The 21,129-nt window shown below is 36.0% G+C and overlaps 1 long non-coding RNA gene across 1 annotated transcript; it reads right to left on the bottom strand.

The window, feature by feature from the left end:
• LOC105173351 (uncharacterized) lies at positions 1 to 20,862 on the bottom strand. Its single transcript, XR_016062844.1, has 5 exons — positions 20,627 to 20,862; positions 9,816 to 9,874; positions 451 to 722; positions 268 to 336; positions 1 to 180 (listed from the first exon to the last, which is right to left on the bottom strand). It is a non-coding gene; the product is annotated as an uncharacterized LOC105173351 (long non-coding RNA).
• Between the last annotated feature and the right edge of the window lie 267 nt (positions 20,863 to 21,129).

Here is a 21,129-nt window from a genome sequence, read left to right as displayed (position 1 = left end):
TAAATTCTTAAATAATTTTGTACATATTCAACTTTATATAAGAAATACAAAAAATAGAATTCTTTGTAAATATATAATTTATTTTAGATAAAAAACCTATTACTTTTGGAAGAACTTACTCGCCTGCAACTTGACGACTTTGAACATCGACCTGTCGTTGCAGTCCCACCAGTAAGACAACTACAAATTTTACATATTCAAAAATTATAAATGTTAGATAAAAAAATATAAGTGTTACTTAAAATTAAATATTATTCTTATCCTTACATTATTAAATCAGAATAATTGGTGCTCCTGTGGGATTCGGATATATTCCCCCAAGGAAGCGAATTTTGACTGTAGCATGGATCGCAGTGTGAAAATTTCGATCGGATTGAAAAAATAAATAAATATTAAAAATAATAAATATTAAAATATTATAAAATAATTTAATAAATAAATATTACGGACATATGTCGCATCCCAGAGGCTGATATACTGCCTCTGGGTGGCTGGTAGCAGTGGCGGCGCATCCCATAACCTGACCGGGGCCTGTGAATTGCTTGGCCACACCGCAGGTGATCCTGCTGTGGTGGTATCTGTAGGAATTGGCAACGACACGGCTACAGGCTTCGGTCCACACCAACAACAGGAGGAGAATTGGTAGGGGCGCTACACGTTCACGACCACGGCCCTGTCCACAACCTTGTTCCAGAGGAGGCGGATCACCGATAGTCATGGATCTACAATTTAAAAAATATTAATATTAAAAATTTGCATTAAGGTCCAATTTTGTTCTAAAATAATATTAAGGTTCATTTTTTCCTAATTATCCTAAAATGCATAATTTTTCTAAAAATTGCATTAAGATTCAAATTTTGCCTAAAAATTGCATTAAGGCCGAAGTTTTTCCTAAACTTACATATTAAGGTCTAATTTTTTCCTAATAATGGAATTAGGCTCAAAATTTTTCCTAAAATTACATTAAGGTCTATTTTTGCCTAATTCTCTTAAAATGCATAATTTTCCTAAAAATTGCATAAAGCTCCAATTTTTTTTCCTAAAAGTTGCATTAAGGTCTAACATTTTTTCCCTAAAAATGGCATAAAGGTCCACATCTTTCCTAAAATTACATTAGGGTCCAGTTTTGGCTAATTCTCCTAAAATGCATAGTTTTCCTAAAAATTGAATAAAGCTCCAAAATTTTCCTAAAAATTGCATTAAGGTTGAAATTTATCCTAAACTTACATATTAAGGTCCATCTTTTTTTTCCCTAAAAATGGCACTAAGGTCCAAATATTTCCTAAATTACAGTAAGGTTCAATTTTTTTTTTATAATTGCAAAAATTACATAAAATAAGTATTTTTACAGAATTTTTTTAAAAATCACCAAAAAATTATAGAATTTAAAAAAAAAATAGAAAATTATGAAAATTTTAAAATTACACAAAAATTTAGATATTTTAAAAATTATAGAAAATTATTAGAATTTTTTAAAATAACAAAAAATTATTAAAATAACAAAAAATCATGAAAAGTTTTAAAGACTTCACAAATATATTAAAAATTTCTAAAATTATAGAAAATTATATTTTTTTAAAAAATTACAATTTTTTTTAAAATCACAGTCTAATTTTAAGAATTTCAGAAATTTAAGAAGAACTTTAAAATTACCAAAAATTTTGAAAAATTTTAAAAATTACAGCAACTTTTTAAAAATTTTAAAAATTACTAAGTATTTTAAAAAAATGACAGAAAATTTTAATTTTTTCTAAAACTATTAAAATTTTTGGAAATGTATTAAAAATTTACAAAATTACAGAGAATTATAAAAAAAATTATAGGAATTACATAAAATTTTTAAATAGATACATTTTAAAAAAATTACATACATTTAAGATAATCCATACAAATCAAAATACTTAGTATTTTATGAAAAAAAATAAATGGATGGAGGACTTAGGTGGCTAGTGCGGCGGTGGGGAAGAATCTGTTAAGTACCCCTTATATATATATATATACATATATTTGTAACGTCCATGATCGTTCCAAAAGCCGATATAGAAGGTATTACAATGTGTGAAAAGTCGTGTCTAAAGGAATTCCAATCATATAACCATGTAAAAAGCCATTACAAAGAGAGCTATAAAATATAATGTTTGTACTTAACTTAAACGAATATAGTTCTTACAAAGGGTCTTCCAAATTAAAAAAAATGTCGTCGTTTTGGTCCTGGCATTCATAAAGCTGTTAAAAAGGGTACTATTTTTCACTAAAATGTAAAAATAAAAAAAATTCGTACTGAACAATTCAATATTGTAGAAAAGTAACCATTATATGGAATAATACAATTGATATACATAGAAAAAAAATTACAGTTGATATTGATATATATTTACAGTATGCAATAAATTTTTATATTCATAAATATTAGTATTATATTGATGTAACTATCATTTTGTATTGTTGAACTGCATGGGTTAATTGGGCCGTCAAAATTCAGATCAAGTCGTTATATATGATCATACTTACAGTAGAATACATTTGCCAAAACTTTAGCCTTATTGGGTATACGGATGTCAAGATATCATATCTAGAACATAAGAGTAATCATTCAAGACGGTGCATCATTGAATTGTGCCATATGATTTTAAATCATATAATTTGATATGATCTAATAGACACATCCTTATATATATATTTAAATTTAGTATGACTCGGGTGCCCGGATATTATGATATCATAATTACAAATATAAATATTTTAAATAGGATAAGTGTTGTAACAACTTTTTAAACAATTCTACAATTTCAAAATAGTACCAGTTCTGGAACAGTTATTAACGGCCATTTAAAATAAATGGATCCCACCAATTTTTTTTATTTTTCCATTATTAATATTACGTGGACCGGCTTTTGTAACGGCCAAGTTAATATTTGGCCATTACAAAAGTTCATTTCACCTCATGTTTCTAGATGGAGCCAAAAGTTTCCCGGCATACATTGTAATGGCCTTTGTAACCGTCTTTTTAATAATTGGCCGTTCTAAATATATAATTTTTTTTTTAAAAATATACACTTTTTTAATAAATTATTGCAAAATTGAAACATGTCATTACAAAACACTAAATTATGTAGCCTCATATTCATCAATATTGTAGTCCTCGAAGCTATCTTCATCATCCTCATCATCTTCATTATCAGTTTGGACATGTTGCGTCAATGATATACCTGCACCTTGCTGTTGTGCAATCGAAAGATCAAAAAAAATTTGTATACCATCCGGATCATAGAGATCGTACGTCTAATTATCCGTATCCTTCAGGGACTGGTATGACTTCTCCGCTGATATGCAATATCAGTCCATCGAGACTCATTAACTACTCTCCGACCTTGATTTTGCAAACAACCATCCAATTTGCTTTGTCTCTCTTCATACTTGGGTACTCAGTGTAGTACACTTATACTGCTTGTTGTGCCAATATGAACGATTCATCCTTTTGGTACACCTTTTTAAAGTTTACATCAACGAGGTGATAACGAAGGTGTACCTTCATGCTTCTTATTGGACCGACTCAATGACACTTGAATAGAATGGTGTGCAAGTTTGGAATAAGTGGGTATGTCAATTGAATGATCTCTTTGATTATCCTATAGAAGTCGGCGTCCTGATCTGTATACGATGAACTTTCTACACACACCCCATAATTTATGGTTGAATTGCCATTGCTGTGATATTCAGTGTGGAAATTATAACCATTCACAAAGTAACAATTGAACATCGTAACCTATGCACTGGACCTCAATAATGACACTTTAGGGCTTGTGTTCTGTGTAGTTTAACTCGGGAATAAACCTACACGTTCATATATTATACAATATTTTATGTAGCACAACAATCATTTGTATACTAAAAAATGCATAAACTTACACGTCTTTTGAACCAATTCTTGAAATCAGTCGATACTAGTTGTTCGAATAGTGTTGCTGGTACAGTTCATTCAAGAACTATCTATTTGGAAATTCAGTTAATATATAAATACATATATACACTTAACATGTATATTAAAATTGCGAAGTTGAAAAATAACAACTTACTCATAATATGGCGTGACTACTTCGCAGTTGGTCAGCATATATGTCTCAAATTATGTGGCATTCTGATCCACTGAGTCATCTTTTCTTTAGGCCCCTGGCTCGGCCAAGGTGGTTGAAAATAGACATTTGGATTCTGTGTTCGTTGCTCGTGAGATCATCTTTTATACGAGGCATGCTTCGTTATGATAGACATCTGACTTAAGATAGTGTGAAGAGAATAATCCGATTTCTTTGACAATATATGCCTCGACAATGGATGCCCGACATGTGCTTAGTTCTTCACCTTTTTCTTCAAGTCACGTAGGAGCCTTTTAAAGGGGTACATCCACCTGTATTGCACTGGCCCCTATGCGAGCCTCATATGGCAGGTGAACAATGAAATGCTCTATTGAGTTGAAGAATGCTGGAGGAAATATCTTCCCAAGGTTGCACATTATGACGGGACACTATGTTCTAACTCACGTAGCTTGGTGAAATCAAGCATGGTCGAGTATATGCTCTGAAATAAAAGACTCACCTCAATTAATGTACTTCATACATGCTCGAAAAGCATCTCACGAAAGGCAACTAAGATCAATTTCTACATGAATACGTGACAGTCGTGGCCCTTCATGCCGTGCATCCTCAACTCCTCATGTCGACCCAGCAGGCAATGTTAGACGTGTATCCATCGGGAAACTTAAAACCACAAATCCATTCACATATCCTCCTCTCTGCTCCTTTGTAAGGGTGTAGACCGCTTAGGCATAGCATTCGATCTCTATTCATCCAACTCCAACTTTGGCCGATAACAGATGTTCTTCAAGTCCTTCTGTGCATTCAAATTATCCTTCGTCTTTTCCTTTATGTTCATCATGGTGTTGAATATATTGTCAAATACATTTTTTTCAATGTGCATGTCATCAAGGTTGTGTCGGATCAGATGCGTTGCCCAGTATTGAAGATCCTAAAAGATGCTTTTCTTTGTCCACTTGTGCTCGCTACCATAGCCGGAAGGGTATTTCAACGGTATTTCAACTATAGGATTGTCAGCAACCCAATCGCGAATCTGCTCTCCTGTCAGCCTTAGACATACAACCTGATATTCCACATAATTCTTTGTGAAGAATTTCTTGTTCCTTCGGTAGGGATGGCGTTCAAGGAGAAACTGTCTTGTTGGAATGGGTGACCAAAAGCCAATTGGATTGGCAGTTTTGAGAACCATTCAAGCAATCTTTATTTAAGCGATGTTGCCCCGATGAATATGGTAAGAGTTTGTCATCAGTGCACGTATGTATTGTGCTTACCAAATTACATCAAGAACTGCTTGGACGTCACAACAGATGCCCACAACCACTTTAACAACCGTGCAATAGTTGGACTACGCATTGGATGGCGAAAATAAAACCAACTATTTAGGGTTGGGTTTGAAATGTTCCAAGTTGAAGACCTTGAGATTGGGCATCGAGAGTCCTACTGAAACTTGCATTAAGAGTCACATTCATTTGATGAGTGACGTGTTCCATCGGCAACAGACGTAGGACGTCTATGCGATCTTGATGGGTCGATTGGCTAGGTGTCGAATCGACTGAACTGACTCACGAGGATCGTCATATGGAATTCTTGGAGGCTTGGTCGGTATAACTTGAGTCCCCGGCTCTGATAGTACGGGAGTAGTCCTCAGACTTGAGGAATCATGGCAGTCACTAGCATGCAATAACTGTATCTTAGATTTGTGCGAGAGGTGATCGTGTCTCAAACATAGTCATCATAAGCCTTGTCTAGTGCAGTCGGAGTGGATGGTGAATTCCAAGAAGATGATCCGTCCCCTATTAAAATATGACAGAGGTATCTCCTATGCACTTGGAGATACGTTAACGCTCTATAAAGCTGTGGCCACAGTCATTGGTCGAATAGGAAAAAGAGGTTCCTTTATCGAGCAATTTGGCATAACACGATCTCATTAAGCATATACGCCTACTCTAGGATGGGAATCGATACCCAATTCCATGCCCTAGACTAAAGCTGGGAGGCGGTAGGCGGAAGGACCGTACCGTATGAACTCGGGAGCCTAAAAGTTCACACGGAAATTTGCCTAGTCTCTAGTGCCATGGACCGTTGCTAAACGGACACCCATGAAGGGCTTTCTTGATCGAGGATTAATCGAGAATTATTAATTAAATTGGATTTAATTACTAATAGTATTGAACACTAGCCTAAGTCTAGCTGAAAGGTGAACCTAAAGAGTAAAACACAAATCACCAAGAAGAAACGAGGAATTAATTGAGATATTATTTCATAAGAAATTGGATTACTTATATATGAGAGAGATCCATTGGATGGATAAGGCCAAGGATAAATTAATTGGATTAATTTATATTGGGCTTGCCCTTATTATTTAATAAGTTGGACTTGTGAATTAATAAAGACTTTTTGGGCTCATATATTTAATTGGATTAAATATATGATGGACTTAATTAAGTGGACTTTAATTAAGATTTATTGGGTCTTGTAAAATTAATTAAAATCAGCCCAAGCCCATTAATTAAGTTGGTGGAAATTGTTAGAAAATGAAATTATTAACTAGCAAAATCACTTTTGGAAAGTGCCATGTTAGTCATCCTTTATTTGGAATAAAAGATTTAATTACCTTATGGATGGTTAAATGAACCTAGACATATTTTAATACATCCATTCAAGGTATATATATGTGTATTAGTTATTTAGAATAACTAATGAATGAATGAATACACATACACAAAAATAATTTCCTACTCTCTAATTCTCCACTTGGCCACCCCTCTTCCTCTCATACACACTTGGTCTGTTTTCTCCCTAATTTTCTTTTAGCAGAGAGAATTGAGGGATCCCAAATTCCAATGTGGTGTGGACGCAACTTTATAGGGCTTCTATGTTGACGTCTTGAGTGAACGGATCAAACGAAGGTGGTTCGAAGTAAATCAAAGAAAGAGGTAATTCTTGATTTATGTTTAGTACATCTCATATTTTGTTCAACTATTAGCCCTGTTAATTTTATTGTCGTTTATTTATTAACTACATCGAACGCCCGAAAACTCCAAGGTGCACCCTTTGAAATTATGATTCTATTGCGTTTCCGTTTCAATTTACGCATTTTATTATCGCTGCTTCCACTTTTGCGTTCCCTGGATGATTCACTCGCTGCTCGTGGTGCTTTCATGTCTGTCGCAGTCAAAGTAACACGTCTTCCTACTGTGCTGTAGATAGAATGCCTGTATGTCATCCATATAAATCGAGCACTCCATAATACTGGTGGTACTCCACCCAAACGCAATCCCATAGGCAGGTAAATCATTCATTGTCCACATTAACGCCGCTGGTATAATGAATGCCTTGTCTGTGGCATTTTCATACTTGAACACCCACTTGCAACAATTGTCATAATCCTTCGATCAAAGGTTCCATGTACACACCGATGAGATATTTCGGATTAGAAGGGTCAGGGATCACCATCGTAAGAAATATGTACTTAGAATTGATGTACATACCCGGGTGGAGATTGTATGGTGTAATGATAATGGGCCAGCATGAATAAGTACGAACGTACTGGCCGTGCAGCGCATAACCGTCTATTCAAAGGTCCAGTCGAACATTACACGGTTCTTTTGCAAAATCGGGATGTCCTGCTAAAATGCTTCTAAGCCTCTGCGTCGAAAGGATGATACATTAAGCCCTCCTCGGTCTGATGTGTGGCATACCACGTCATGTGCTCCACAGTTGCTGTCGAAGCATACAACCTTTGCAGATGGGGGTAAGCGAGAGGTACCTAAGAACTGCATACGGGGACTTCTTGCAGCGGGGGTCATGCTTCCACGTTGCCTTGTATGTAGCGTCTCCACAAAATTTGCAGTATTTCAAATCGACATCGTCCTTCTAGTACAACATGCAATCATTTTTACACGCATCAATCTTCTGAACGCGTAAACCTAAATCTTTTATCAACTTCTTCGTACTATAGTAAACTCCCGGCAGGGTGTGACGAGAGGGGGGCAATGTTTTATTAGCCTATTGGGATGTTCGATCGTATGATCAATTAGAAATATTTCCGTCCGCCATGATATTCACCAACTCAGCAATAGATGCTAATTGAGCTCCGGTGAAACCGTTCCACAATAGTTGGTCGGCAGCATCGTAAAATCGGTTTGCCAATCCTGACACAGAACTATAGGGGCCACTATCGTAATAATATGAACTAGGACCGATACTAATAGGTAGGACTTTATATCATCATCAGGCACACCATTGTGGTAAGAAGAAAAATAACTCGGCCCTGCTGCACCAAAAATCATCCTCTACCCCAATCCATCTGTTGTTCATCAACCCAGTGAGAATAATTACTGTTTTCGTAAAGTAAAGATCCAGAAAAAGGTTCACGAATACCATCAATATCTACTGGAGGGGCAGCAATGAAGGCAATAATAAATACAGAAGTTGCGGTCAATAAGGTAGGGATCATCAAAATACCAAACCATCCTGCAAGGAGGGAATGGAGCAAGGGCGCTATTGCTCTAATACCGAGCCGAGCATTCCTGAGTTTATGAAGGAATGCAGTAAGGCTCTACTGATCTTACCCCTATAGACTCTGAGCTATGAGTTAGGAGCTCAATGTTGGAGTTAGTAGCTCTGAGTTATGAGCTAGTCTTTTGAGTTATTGAGCTATTGAGTTCCTGCTTAAAGAGCTTTATCTGTCCTATAAGAGTCTTCTCAGCTGCCTTATAGATAGCTAAAGAGCCCCAAGCATCTTCTAGGACTTTATGAGCCGGTGGACCACTAACGATTTCCTTCTTGATCAATCACAACTGCAGCATTGTCATCATATCATACTGCTGTCACGTTTAAGTTCTTTACAGGTACGAACAATTATAGCTCAGACTATTTCTGATTTTTCTAAGGGTATATTTGGTACTGCTTCTTTGATCACAGCAACAATAACATCTACCAATATGAGCATATCGAAGATTATTAGCTCATATGATTCTAATAGTAGGTATACAATCCACTATACAAAATGTTTTATGAATTTAGAATAGAGGGGTAAGGGAAGGGGTTTGTTGTTGAGAACTCTAAAATTGGAAACGAAGTGGCTTAGAGAAATACTTTTTGTCGATAACCTCAGACCAATCAATCAAATATTGATTAATATGTAATCGATCGAACACTATTTGAAAACGATTCTTCTGCTCAGAAACGAAATGTTCCAAATGTTACCCTCCTCATGAGCAATTGAGGTTCGGTCTTCCTGCACTGGAGGGGCAGTTACAGCATAAAAGTACTCTTGCACCCTCTCCTTACCATGCGATATCCAATTATAATATTCTGGCATAAACCCCCTTATACAAGTGATAACTGACATCGTCGGGTGTTTTGAATTTTGTGTTTTGCACTTTCAGTAAGGACACCTAATTTTGCCTCCATACATATGTCCACACTGACACTTAGTTCATTCTATGAAAGTTTTAACCCCATCCTCAAACTCCGGTATAAGACCTGCCCTCCCTTGGAGGTTCCTATCTTACATCCATCTCCTCAGTTGTCGTAACATGATGATATATCACTGCATATTCATACATATATATATAATTACATAATTCGACCTATAAATTTATAAATATTACATTACACTAATTAAGAATACATAACATATAAGATCAAAAAATCATAAAACTGAAATAAGTAAACTACAATTTAATTAACAAAAAGGGTTAAATTAGTCATTGTTACCTGGTCAACAAACTCAATAGATCAACAGTTTCCATTCCAAAAGTTAAGCAATAATCTACCTAATCAAGTGTATATGCACAAAAATCAGAGAGATATTGAGAATTTATTTGTTTAGTAAGCAATTCTACAACAAATGAAATGTAAAGAAAACAACTTGCAACACACATTTATATAAGCTTTTTTGTACAGGCTATTGTAACGGCCTTCTGAACGAAAAATAGAGCCTTCGAAAAGTAGCCGTTAAAAAATGTATCCGTTAATGCACAAGATTGGAACAGATTTTGTAATACTATCTGGTAAAAGAAGCTGTCCATATTCACGCGGTTTTTGTAGCACCTTTTCAACATACACTTTCTCGCAGCTTTTCTCATGGTCATTCTAACAGCTTCACATTCTTCCCGTGAGCCGTTACAAATATTTCACATCATTACAAAAACCATATGAAAATAGTAACAGACAAATATAGGTAATGTGTTTTGTAACCTCTAACATTATGCAAAAAGATGGTCGTCCCCTGACTTTATAAAGCAGTCATAAAATTTTATTCTGCACTAGTAAATCTATCTCAGATAAATTTTACATCAAATTCCATCAAGTCATCACTACAGTATATACACATAGGTTTATATACCAAAAATAAGTTGGTACATCTTCTAACTCTAGATCTACTCCACTTGCATTGCAAGTACAATCGTGTCCCCTATCGATTCTACCGGCTTGTCCTTACTAACTATTGGGTCAACATGTGGCTCATAACAAATCATCCTTCAATCCCTAGACTCATCTCAGTAACCTATACCTGCTCTAATACTACCCAAATGTGACACCCCTTCCGTAACCACATTCAATTCCCATAACAAACTCATATTCATCTCAATAAGATAAATCATCTTTCATTAATATTTATATAAACCTCAAATGTATAAAATAGTACAATAAAATTTTGGTATAACATTATTGTATCTATGAAACTAGAGCTCCCGACTTAAGATGGCACTGCTGACCCACCTATACGGCTAACAAACTACCTTATGATCTATCTCCTGAAAAAAACATTGCAAATTTTATTGGTTGCCAACTCAGTAAGTATTATCTAATTAGCCCATATATATACACATATATAGGCACATATAACATAAAATCAAATTTCATTCCACGACCACAATCAACCAATATTCTTTTTATAGTCACGAAGTTGCAATTTCAATACCATTTAATGGATACTTGTCACACAATTGCATGAAATCATGAATTAATAATGCCAATAGTCAAGCGAAATCAATATCAGAATCAAATACTATTCACAACATGATCGTATATCATTAAAGTTTAATTCTCTTAAGTATTAATTATCTCCTTTGGACCCCGCTTAGCCTAACTGAATCATATTCAATAGTTTTGCTAGCTCTCATCATCTCAGTCAATGTCATACAATCAACAACACAGAATACTCATCGTATGTGATATTCCACACTGGCTAAGTGTATAGCAATCCCAGCATAGGACATCACATAGGTCATGGCACCCCCACACCATCCCAGTGTGTAGCTAACAACATAGGATATTTCTCGCTACCCGAAATATCTTGGTACCCTTTGCACCACGGTACCTAGCTATATATTCATTTTTCTCATATCATATATCGCATCATCATGACAACATAGACAGCTTGTCATCAATCACATCACATCATCGTAAACCATTGAATATGCCCCAGATTAGGTAAACTATCTTTTCATATCAATAATCCATTCATGTTTTAACTCCATAATTCAACTCCGTTCGATATTTATCTTAGTGTATCATCTGTACAATGACTACTTCATAATTTAACTTCAGTTAATCACTAAATAGAAACGTATCCCAATCATTTACGACAACTCCATCATTCAATTTCATTCAAAAACGAAATCAATCAATTAGAAGAATGTTACAATCAATCTCCATAATTCAACTTTATTCACCATATGTATCACACAATCATAGATAAAAAACATAACAACTATTTCGTGAGACAACCATATAATTCAGTTAGGCGTAATTGCAAAAATAGTCCTATAAGTAAGGGGGAGTGGCGTTCTTGGTCGCGTAACTATAGGACTGGAAATTTTAGTCCAGTAAGTTTCAAAAAGTTCGCAATTTCAGTCCTCCGCACAAATTTGGCCAATTTTTGGACAATTTTACCCGTTTCTAGCTTTAAAATGTGCAGTTTAGTCCAGTCTCAATCATTTTTCATTCTAATGCATATTTTCCACTCATTCTCGCGTAGAATGGTATCAGAGCCTAGGTTTATTGAAGAAATATATAATTGTATTATATTTTGATATTATTTATCCCCTAATGGAGGAGACTTTCCAAGAGAAAATGGAACCGAACAAAAGTTTGAGTTATTCTGAAAACAGGGAATATTTCCAGATTCTGAAAATACAAAGAAGAGAATTTCTCATGGAAATTCTTGACAAATGTGACAACGGTCCCAAGAGGATTGATCCAAAACTTCTCATGCCAGAAGAAAAACAAGAGTGGCTGAGAAATTTTGAAGTCCGACAAGTACTACCAGGAAATACAGTGAGACGTATACATTCCACTGAAGTTCATGGTAGAATCCCAGCCAGGAGAAACGGAACGGGTAAATTCCTGCATAATTTCAGTGCTAAAAATTATGACTGATTGGAAAGAACTCGAGCCGGATACATCAAAGATCTCCCAAGATCTGAGAGAGATACAAAAGACGGTTCAAGACTATGGACATAGGTTAATACATATACCTATGAAAATAGAATCCTTGAGCCAAAAGGTGGACGAGGTCCTTAAGATCCTTCCCGATCTACACAAGGGTCGTATAGATCTGAAGGCAGAAATTATAGATCTGAAGAGAAATCAACCAGAGAGCCCTGACAGGAGCGAATCAGGGACGCCTTTGGGAGATCCACACTAATGCCACTCCAACGTTAGTGGGAACCAAGCTAAAGGAAAATTCAGGAAGAAATCCAAAAAGAGTGCCGGAGAATACACCTTGGGCAAGGACTATGCTCTAGCCCTTACATCCATATGGCGTTATACTGAACCTGGATATTATCGATTTCCGAAATACCGAGAAATTGATAGACGAATGGGTTGCAGCCATCAAGATAGCAGCAACTACCTTAGAACTCGACAAAGAAAACTTCATAAAGCTTGCGGAATTGAGCTTAGAGGGATCGATAAAGATCGGATGGGATAATACCCCAGAAGATAGCAAAGCCAACATTCTTGCCGGAGACTCAAAAGGTGCGATAGCAGACCGGCTAGGAAGACTTATCAAGATACACTTCATCGGAGATAGATATTTCGAAGGAAGTAGAGCAGAAAAGGCTAGAGAATATGCACATGCGCTCTTCAGCCTTGAACTTAGAAGTGTTTGCGCAGTAGATGAATACATCTATTGGTTTCGCAAGTACTTTTTCCAGAGTGGAGTAGCAACGGAAGTAGCAGCTCCAATGTTCTTCACAAAGATATGCAGTCCATGGAGGGAAATGTTGATCCAATCATACAAAGTACCTGAAGGACAACTAGATTCAGTGGCGCGAAGAATGTCTTTCCTTAAAGACAAACTGAAGGATTGGTGTTATCAAGCATCCATCCAAAAGAATATGAAAAGACTGAGAGGTAAAATCAAACGAACCCCTCTCTGTTGTGATAACAATGATTTTCTAACTATTATAGGAGAATCAAGTGAGCCAAGGAAAAGGAGGAAGCATAATAGTGACTCCTACCCTAGGAGTTTCAGAAGAACCTTTTCCCGACGGAGATCATGGTGGTCCAAGTTCAAAGCCAGAACATATAAATTTGGATAGAGAACAGGACCAGCAAGGGTTTCATACCAAGGATCTAGACGAACAGATGCAAGATCCACTAGAAGAACCCCTACAAGAAGAACTTTCAGACGGGCCCATACCCGAGCCAATGAAAGTTTTAAAGACTGCAATTGCTGGACTTGCGGAGCAAAATGACATATATCTCCCGACTGCCCGTGCAAACGTGGTGAATTGAGAAAATTTGAAGCCACGGATGATATCCTAGATGTAGTATACTAGGGCGATTTGGTACCTATCTATCAATTCGAAGATCTTCATTCAGACAAAAGCGTCTGTGAAGAGGAAATAGAGACTGATTCAGATGGATCTTCAACCGAGTCAGAATAATTACAACGAGGGAGATAGGCTTCAAACTTCTGAAAGCCTATCAGGATTCTTTTCTAGAATGACGGTGTCAAACAAAACCATGGAAAGAATCATACGACATGATTCCAACCTCAGCCCATACGATGGATTTAGGATTGGAGAATTGGGGAAAGTCCTAAACCAGATAGGACTGAAACAAAGGAAGCATCACATAATCTACAAAGTAAGTTCAGGTGAGTTTGCTATACCCATGGAACTTACTGGTAATATGATGGAAGTGCAGTTAATTCCTAAAGAAGAAATTCTTGAAGAATTGAGTAAGCTTAGAGAATAAGTAGCTATTACTATGAAATGGATCCATATAGGGACTATTGAAGTAGTAATAAAAGCAACTTTTAAAGAAGGAATTGATTCAGAAATACATTTATTGATAATGGATAGAAGAATCAATAACTTAAGAGATGGTTGTCTTGGAACAATGATAGGAAATTTGTATGCAGGAAAATTGATGTTTGACATTCATCTTAGGATTGCATACAACCTAGCAGACCAAGATTTCAGTAGAGTCTTAACCCTTCATCAAGATTTTAAAAGAAAAGATCTAATGAAAGAAGGAAATAGACCGTATTCTATAACCTATAGACTTGCATATGCCCTTTCCAATACCCATCATTCAAATTTGTTTCTTAGGAATGAGTGTATTGAGATTCCTAAAATTTTCAAGGAGTGCGCTAAAAGGTAATGACACCAGACCCTATTAGGATACCTAGAATAGGTGGTGTTGATATTATTATAAAAGATCACCCAGTCTTAGATCGGACACTTAGCTCTAGGACTGAGTTTAGTAGTCGGATGTCATTTTCGGAAGATAAGATTATAGGCTACAAAGGAAAGGAGAAAGAGTTATTAAAAGCTTTAACTCCTCAAGAGATTAGGGTAGATAACGTAAAACTTAGATGCCCCGAAGGATGGAAAGAAATACAAGTTATATTTGACATCACTGAGAAAGAGAATTATTTTCCTTGTGATGACTCATATCATTTGCAGCAACTTGTTGTTGGAAAATATGAGGGTATGCTAGAAATAGCAGGCCATAAAATTTTAGTAGCAGGTGTTGCAGGACGAGAAAATGGGAGTATGACTTTGGGGTTAAGTTTCCTCGAATATCATAAACCATGGGGAAGAAAAGGTAACGGAATGGAATTCAGTCTTGATGGTGTTACTATAAGGATTGAATGACGAGTCCCTTTTCCATATACATATATGTTGGTATTTTGTATGATCAATATAAGACAGAATATTTTGCAGCTTATATTGATTCAGGATCAGAAATTTGCACGGCAAAACCTGGAGTTTTTCCTAAGGAAGTAAGGGAAACCTTACCCGTTATCGCAGGAAGGGATTTTTCGCAAAAAATCCTGATACTCAATAAGGGAATACGAGAAGCCAAAATCATGATTGGAGGAGCATTTGGATCACCATGGTTTAGGGTAAAAATACCTCCTATATATTTTCATGATACAGGTGCCGATATCTTGCTAGGTAACAATTTCATTCAACCATTTGTAAGATATATGCAGGATAATTAGAGGAATCTGTTAATCTTTACTACTAATTGTGATAGTGAGATACAGGTGTTGCGAAGAGAAAAGTCATTTAATAGGATAATGCCAATAAAATTTCGCAGCAAATGTGGTGATTTTGATGCCAGATTAACTCATCTAGAAATGCAGGATAAGATGAAATTTGGTAAGGTCCTTTTGTCTTTCAGGCAGTAGGGACTCGTAGACAGCGATAGCTTCTATAAGGAATCGGAGGAGGAAATTCTGAACTTTAAAGAAGCACTACTGAACATAAAATCACTAGACATCAGCGAAGAAAGCAGGCGTTCTCTTGAGAATGTCAAGAGGCTTATTCAGAGGAACTTCAGTGAAAATCCTCTGGCTTGGTGGAATAGGAACAAAATTGAAGCTACTATGAAGATCAAAGATGAGTGCAAATACGAGTATGTTCGATACAAACCTATCCAGATGAGCATGGAGGATAAGAAGGATATGCAGATGATAATCAAAGAGCATATCAGTCTTGGACTCATTGAAACCGGAGTCTCTACCTACAGTAGCCCTGGATTTCTGGTAAGAAACCATGGTGAAATAAAGAGAGGTAAACCCAGGTTGGTTATTAACTATAAAGGTATTAATAAGATATTAGAATTTGATGGTTATTACATTCCTAGTAGAGAACACTTAATTGATTGCATTAAAGGAGCAAAAGTGTTTTATAGATTCGATTGCAAATCTGGGTTTTATCAGATTAAGATGGAGACTGAATCAAAGAAATTTACTACATTCTCCACACCATAGGGACAATATATTTGGAATGTGCTCCAATGGGTTTAGCTAATGCGCCCCAGATATTTCAAAGAAAAATGGATAATCTTTTCAAAGATTATTTTGAGTTCCATTTTGTCTATATTGACGACATACTAATTGTATCCAAAAATATGAAAGAACATATTAAACATCTTGAAATATTTTCAGATGCATGCTATAGAGAAGGATTAGTACTTTATGAAAATAAAGCCACTATTGCAGTTAATAAGATTGAATTTTTAGGAATCCTTATTGATGAAACAGGGATTGAGTTGCAGGATCATATTATGGAGAAAATCCGCAATTTTCCAGATGTACTCAAAGACAAGAAGCAATTGCAAAGCTTCTTGGGAGCTGTTAATTTTGCAGGAATCTTCATTAAGGATCTCGCAAGATACAGAAAGGATTTCCAACCACTTTTGAAAGAAACGGAGAGTTTAAAGTGGAAATGGGAAGAAATCCACACCAAAAGGGTTCGTGAGCTAAAACAAGTTTGTAGTAACCTTCCAAAGCTTGCTATACCACAAGATGGGGATGAATTGGTAGTCTACACAGACACCAATGACTACAGATGGGCAACGGTGCTCATGAAGAAGACGACTACAGGGGAAGAACCCTGTAGATATACCGGAGGGTTGTTCTCAGAACAACAAGCCAAAGTTTGGTACATAAACGAGAAAGAATTCTTTGCCGTTTGAAAGGCTTTCAAGAAATGGCCTTTATTTTTACTTGCTAAAGAATTCACTTTAAAAGTTGATAATACTAATATCAAAGCTTTCTTAAAGAATAAATTAGAGTAAAAAAATAGAGAAAGCTCGTATTATCAGATGGCAAGCTGAATGCCAATATTATTGTTATAATATTGTCGTTATAAAATCTCATGAAAATATTCTTGCAGATTTCCTGACGAGAGATGGAGGCATCTGAAGCAAACTCCATCATGTTGAGACTCAGGCACCTTCGGGAAAACCTCGAGAAGCTTGACAGAAAGTTCGGATAGGTAGCGGTAAACGCCCAAGTTGCCGGACAAATTCAAAGAGCCGATCTAGACATTGTCCAGGTCGCAATAAGGAGTTCCTTATTAGCATCCACCTCACTATGGAACGACTTAAGAGAACCAATTCGGAAGGCATCACCTTCGGGGATGACTCACGAGTTGAGGGAGCATGACCCAAAACATGCTTTTAGAGTACAGGGCTCTACACCTGTAGCGTCGGATTCAAGTACCGATTGCATAAGGCCATCACCAGACTCTGGTGAAACAGCAACAATTGAATCACAGGAAGTGCAATTCCTGTAGGTTCAAGTCAACCCAGCACCTCTGGAGTTAAAGAGGGAGAGATTAGCCTTAGGCCAATGACAGGCACCTCTAAGGCTGATACTAACGAATTAATATCTTCTTCTACTTGGCAGGATTATCAGCGTATGTGGGAAAAATTAATTTCCCACAAAGGAGTCAACCCAGGCAAGACCATTATCAAAACATCCGGAAAATATAACAGAGTCTGGATGTTAGAAGGGTCTAAACCAGAAGATGTCAGAGAATGGTATGATTTTGGAGCTCTTACTTCAGTTCATACCAAGTTTTCCGAAAATTTCAAAACTTCCGGAGTGGATTAGTGGGACGGTCTTTCATTCATGGCAAAACAACCCCCACTTGAAGAGAGGCGATGTTCCGGAAATAAAATTTGTTTCAGTAGCTCGAGAAACTGCAGGAAAGGGGTCTCAGCCAGCATTCCATTTCATGAAGCTGCAGAGACCAGATATGGTAGCTTTCAACAAAATCAAAGCTGCCTCAGGAGAAGCTCCCTTGGTATCAGCCATTAGTAAAGATAGTATCTTTACCAGGAGAGCTTGGGGACTATGGGTCTGTCTCACAGAGATGGATAAAGTCAAGTATCCATTCAAGATTTTCTCAAACAAAGTGAATGGATCATTCCTGTTAAATTCCATGACAGGAAAAAGCACGGAATTTGTCGAAAGCTTATTCGGAAAAAAGAGGATGTTAATCTGGGAAAATAAGCTGCCAGCAACCGAAGCCACAAGGATGAAGACGTGCATCATGTTGCATGTTGGGCAATGGCATAACCATCTGTGCCCTTGCTGCGAGAAACAAGAAAAGCCCCTGTTCGGGACAAAGATTCGGGTCACGAAAAATAAACCCGAACCAGACCAAGACAAGGGAAAGAGAAAAATTTTTACCAAGAGAGGTAAAAGTTAAACAATGTACAAGGTCGAAAGGATAAGACTGTCGATAGAAAACAACAAAAGCCAACAGTCAAAACAAGGAAGACAGTTGGAAAGGATGGGGCGATGACGTATGCAATGACGCCATTTGAAAAAGACAAGATGATGACGGAAGCAATGACGTCATCAAAAATTAAGTTGGAGTCCGAGTTTGAAGTCCGCGGACACCTATAAATAATGAGGTAATGAAGTAGAAGGGGATCATCAGAAAAAACTTCTCCTACTCTTCAAAGCATTATAGATCTGAGTCTTTTAATCTTCTGTAATATTTTAAATTTTCAGTTTATGGGGATTTCCCCAACAAGTCAAATCCTCTACACCATGAGAGGCTAAAACAGTTGTCTCCTCCAACGGAGGAATAATATCTATGTAATATTTCCTATATTTCTTCAATAAAAAGTTAGGCTTCTGTTCAACTTGTTTATCCAAAACTTTATTAAGTCCCATATTGGAGTCCCTTTCACGCACTAAGGTAGGAAACGAAATAGGGCTGTGCTATTTGTTGCTGAAGGAGCCAAGTACTTGCGAACCATCTACTGCGGTAGTGTGGTTGGAAGATGTCCGTAAAACCGAGGACTTGGAATACCCGGGAACAAGGCGGTCGAAAAAAGGTATGAATTTATGAGGGCTTAGTTTATTTCGGAAGCATGTTGGGCCAAACTTGAAGCATGATAGGGGCTAAGGTTCATTTTTCACTAGAAGGGCAAAATGGTCCTAAAATGGGCTGAAGGACCAAAATTGCCACCGCGAAAGTTAGAGGAACAAATTTTCCATACCCCTATACATACAGGACGAAAAATGCAATTATATAGATAAGTACAGGACAATTTCTGATCAAGTTCACACATAGATAAGTAAATACATATATATATAGATCCAATTAACTATACTTACCTCACTTTCTCAACTATTTAACTAGTATAATATCGTGTTGCGTTTTGAACGTTGATCTTGTGTCCTATAATAAATTATAAAATATTATAATCATGGGGTCAATAATATTATAGTTTTTCATAAAGCATTTGATTATATTTGTACACTTCTCACTAATCTCTAAATATCTCCTTCTACAAACATTAGATTTTTCTTCCGATTTTATCTACTAAGGTAGACTTGATTATCTCTCCATCAGTATATATGTGGATGTATTAAAACCAATGCTTATATTTTTAAATGTTACTCTTACCGCCCCTAAATCTATACTCCTCACACTACGGGCATTGATCACTAATTAAATCATAACTTTATTTATGATCATTAACTTTAAAAACTGTTTTAATATAATATACTAGACAAAATAAGCTTTCTAATGGTGTATAATTTGTATTTTAAATCCTGAGAATTAATTTATTAAAATCTATCTTTGTCATCTACTTAAATCTCCTTGACAAAATCTCTGTCTTAACTTGTAAATTTTCCTCAGACAGAAATACAATTGATAAGGTTCAACTTTTACATCATATATTTTCATGTGTCTCTAGTTTCAATTACAATAAGAATCACACAAATTGGATGCATATATAATTAGTTATTCAAGTTCTAATACAACCTAGTTAATTTAGACTGCAACAGATTCAGATCTATTGTTTTAAAATTCTCTAGAAACTGATAGACTCTTGCAAAAATCACCATATTTTCTGAATATAATCTTCTCTATGTCTAGTTTCATTTTACAAAAAGATCATGCAGATTGAACCAGTATATCTCAACTTAAAAGGTTTTAAATGCACTTTGTCTGATTTTCAATAGAAATAGAGCAACAGAATGTTTGTTTTGATCTTTACCTGTTAAACGACCGATTAGCTTCCGCTAAACTATAAAGTTTTAATAGACATCGTATGGGTTGCACAGAAGCAAGAATCACCAAATATGGACCGGAATATCTCAAGATAATCACGATTTACAGAAGCTATTTGAAAACAGAGCCTATGCTAATGTCTTCCTTCCATCTTTATTAGTGTATCTTCCTCAATTCCAATTCACACCCAACTCCTGCACGAATTTGATCAAGAAGATGAAAAAAACTTACCTAATCTGTTGTAGAAATTTTGTTGATCTTAATCATAATGGAAGATAACACCAAAATCTCTCCTCCTCTCCTCCCTTCTCTTCCCTTCTCTTCTTTCTCTTTCTTTTCTTTTCTTCTCCTCTTTGCACCGACTCTCTCTCTTGTTTTCTTCTATTTTCTGTTTTTTTTGTTTTATTCTTTTCCACTTTTTCTCCTCTCACCACGTCCTCTCTCTTTTGTTTTCTTCTCCCTTATTCTAAGGATATCTATATATATATATGTAGTTAAATATCGCTATATATAAGTTAGTAGATATGTGTATGTATATATATATGTATATTGATATAGTATTAGATATATATATAATTGATAATGATGTAACGAGTCTTTACACCTTGTCCTAATTCCACCACCTCATCCCTTTTTTCATCTTATATGTATTTTGTTTTACTAATTTTAGTGTATAAGATGTAGATATACATATATTAAAAGAAGATTGCATTTTGTTCTACCTTATCTTTATA

Source organism: Sesamum indicum, linkage group LG11 (assembly GCF_026168435.1).
Source record: "Sesamum indicum cultivar Baizhima isolate 11 linkage group LG11, ASM2616843v1, whole genome shotgun sequence".
In the NCBI taxonomy this organism is placed as follows: domain Eukaryota; kingdom Viridiplantae; phylum Streptophyta; class Magnoliopsida; order Lamiales; family Pedaliaceae; genus Sesamum; species Sesamum indicum.
Note: the sequence above shows the minus strand (reverse complement) of the source record. Positions and strands in the feature narration are given on the sequence as shown.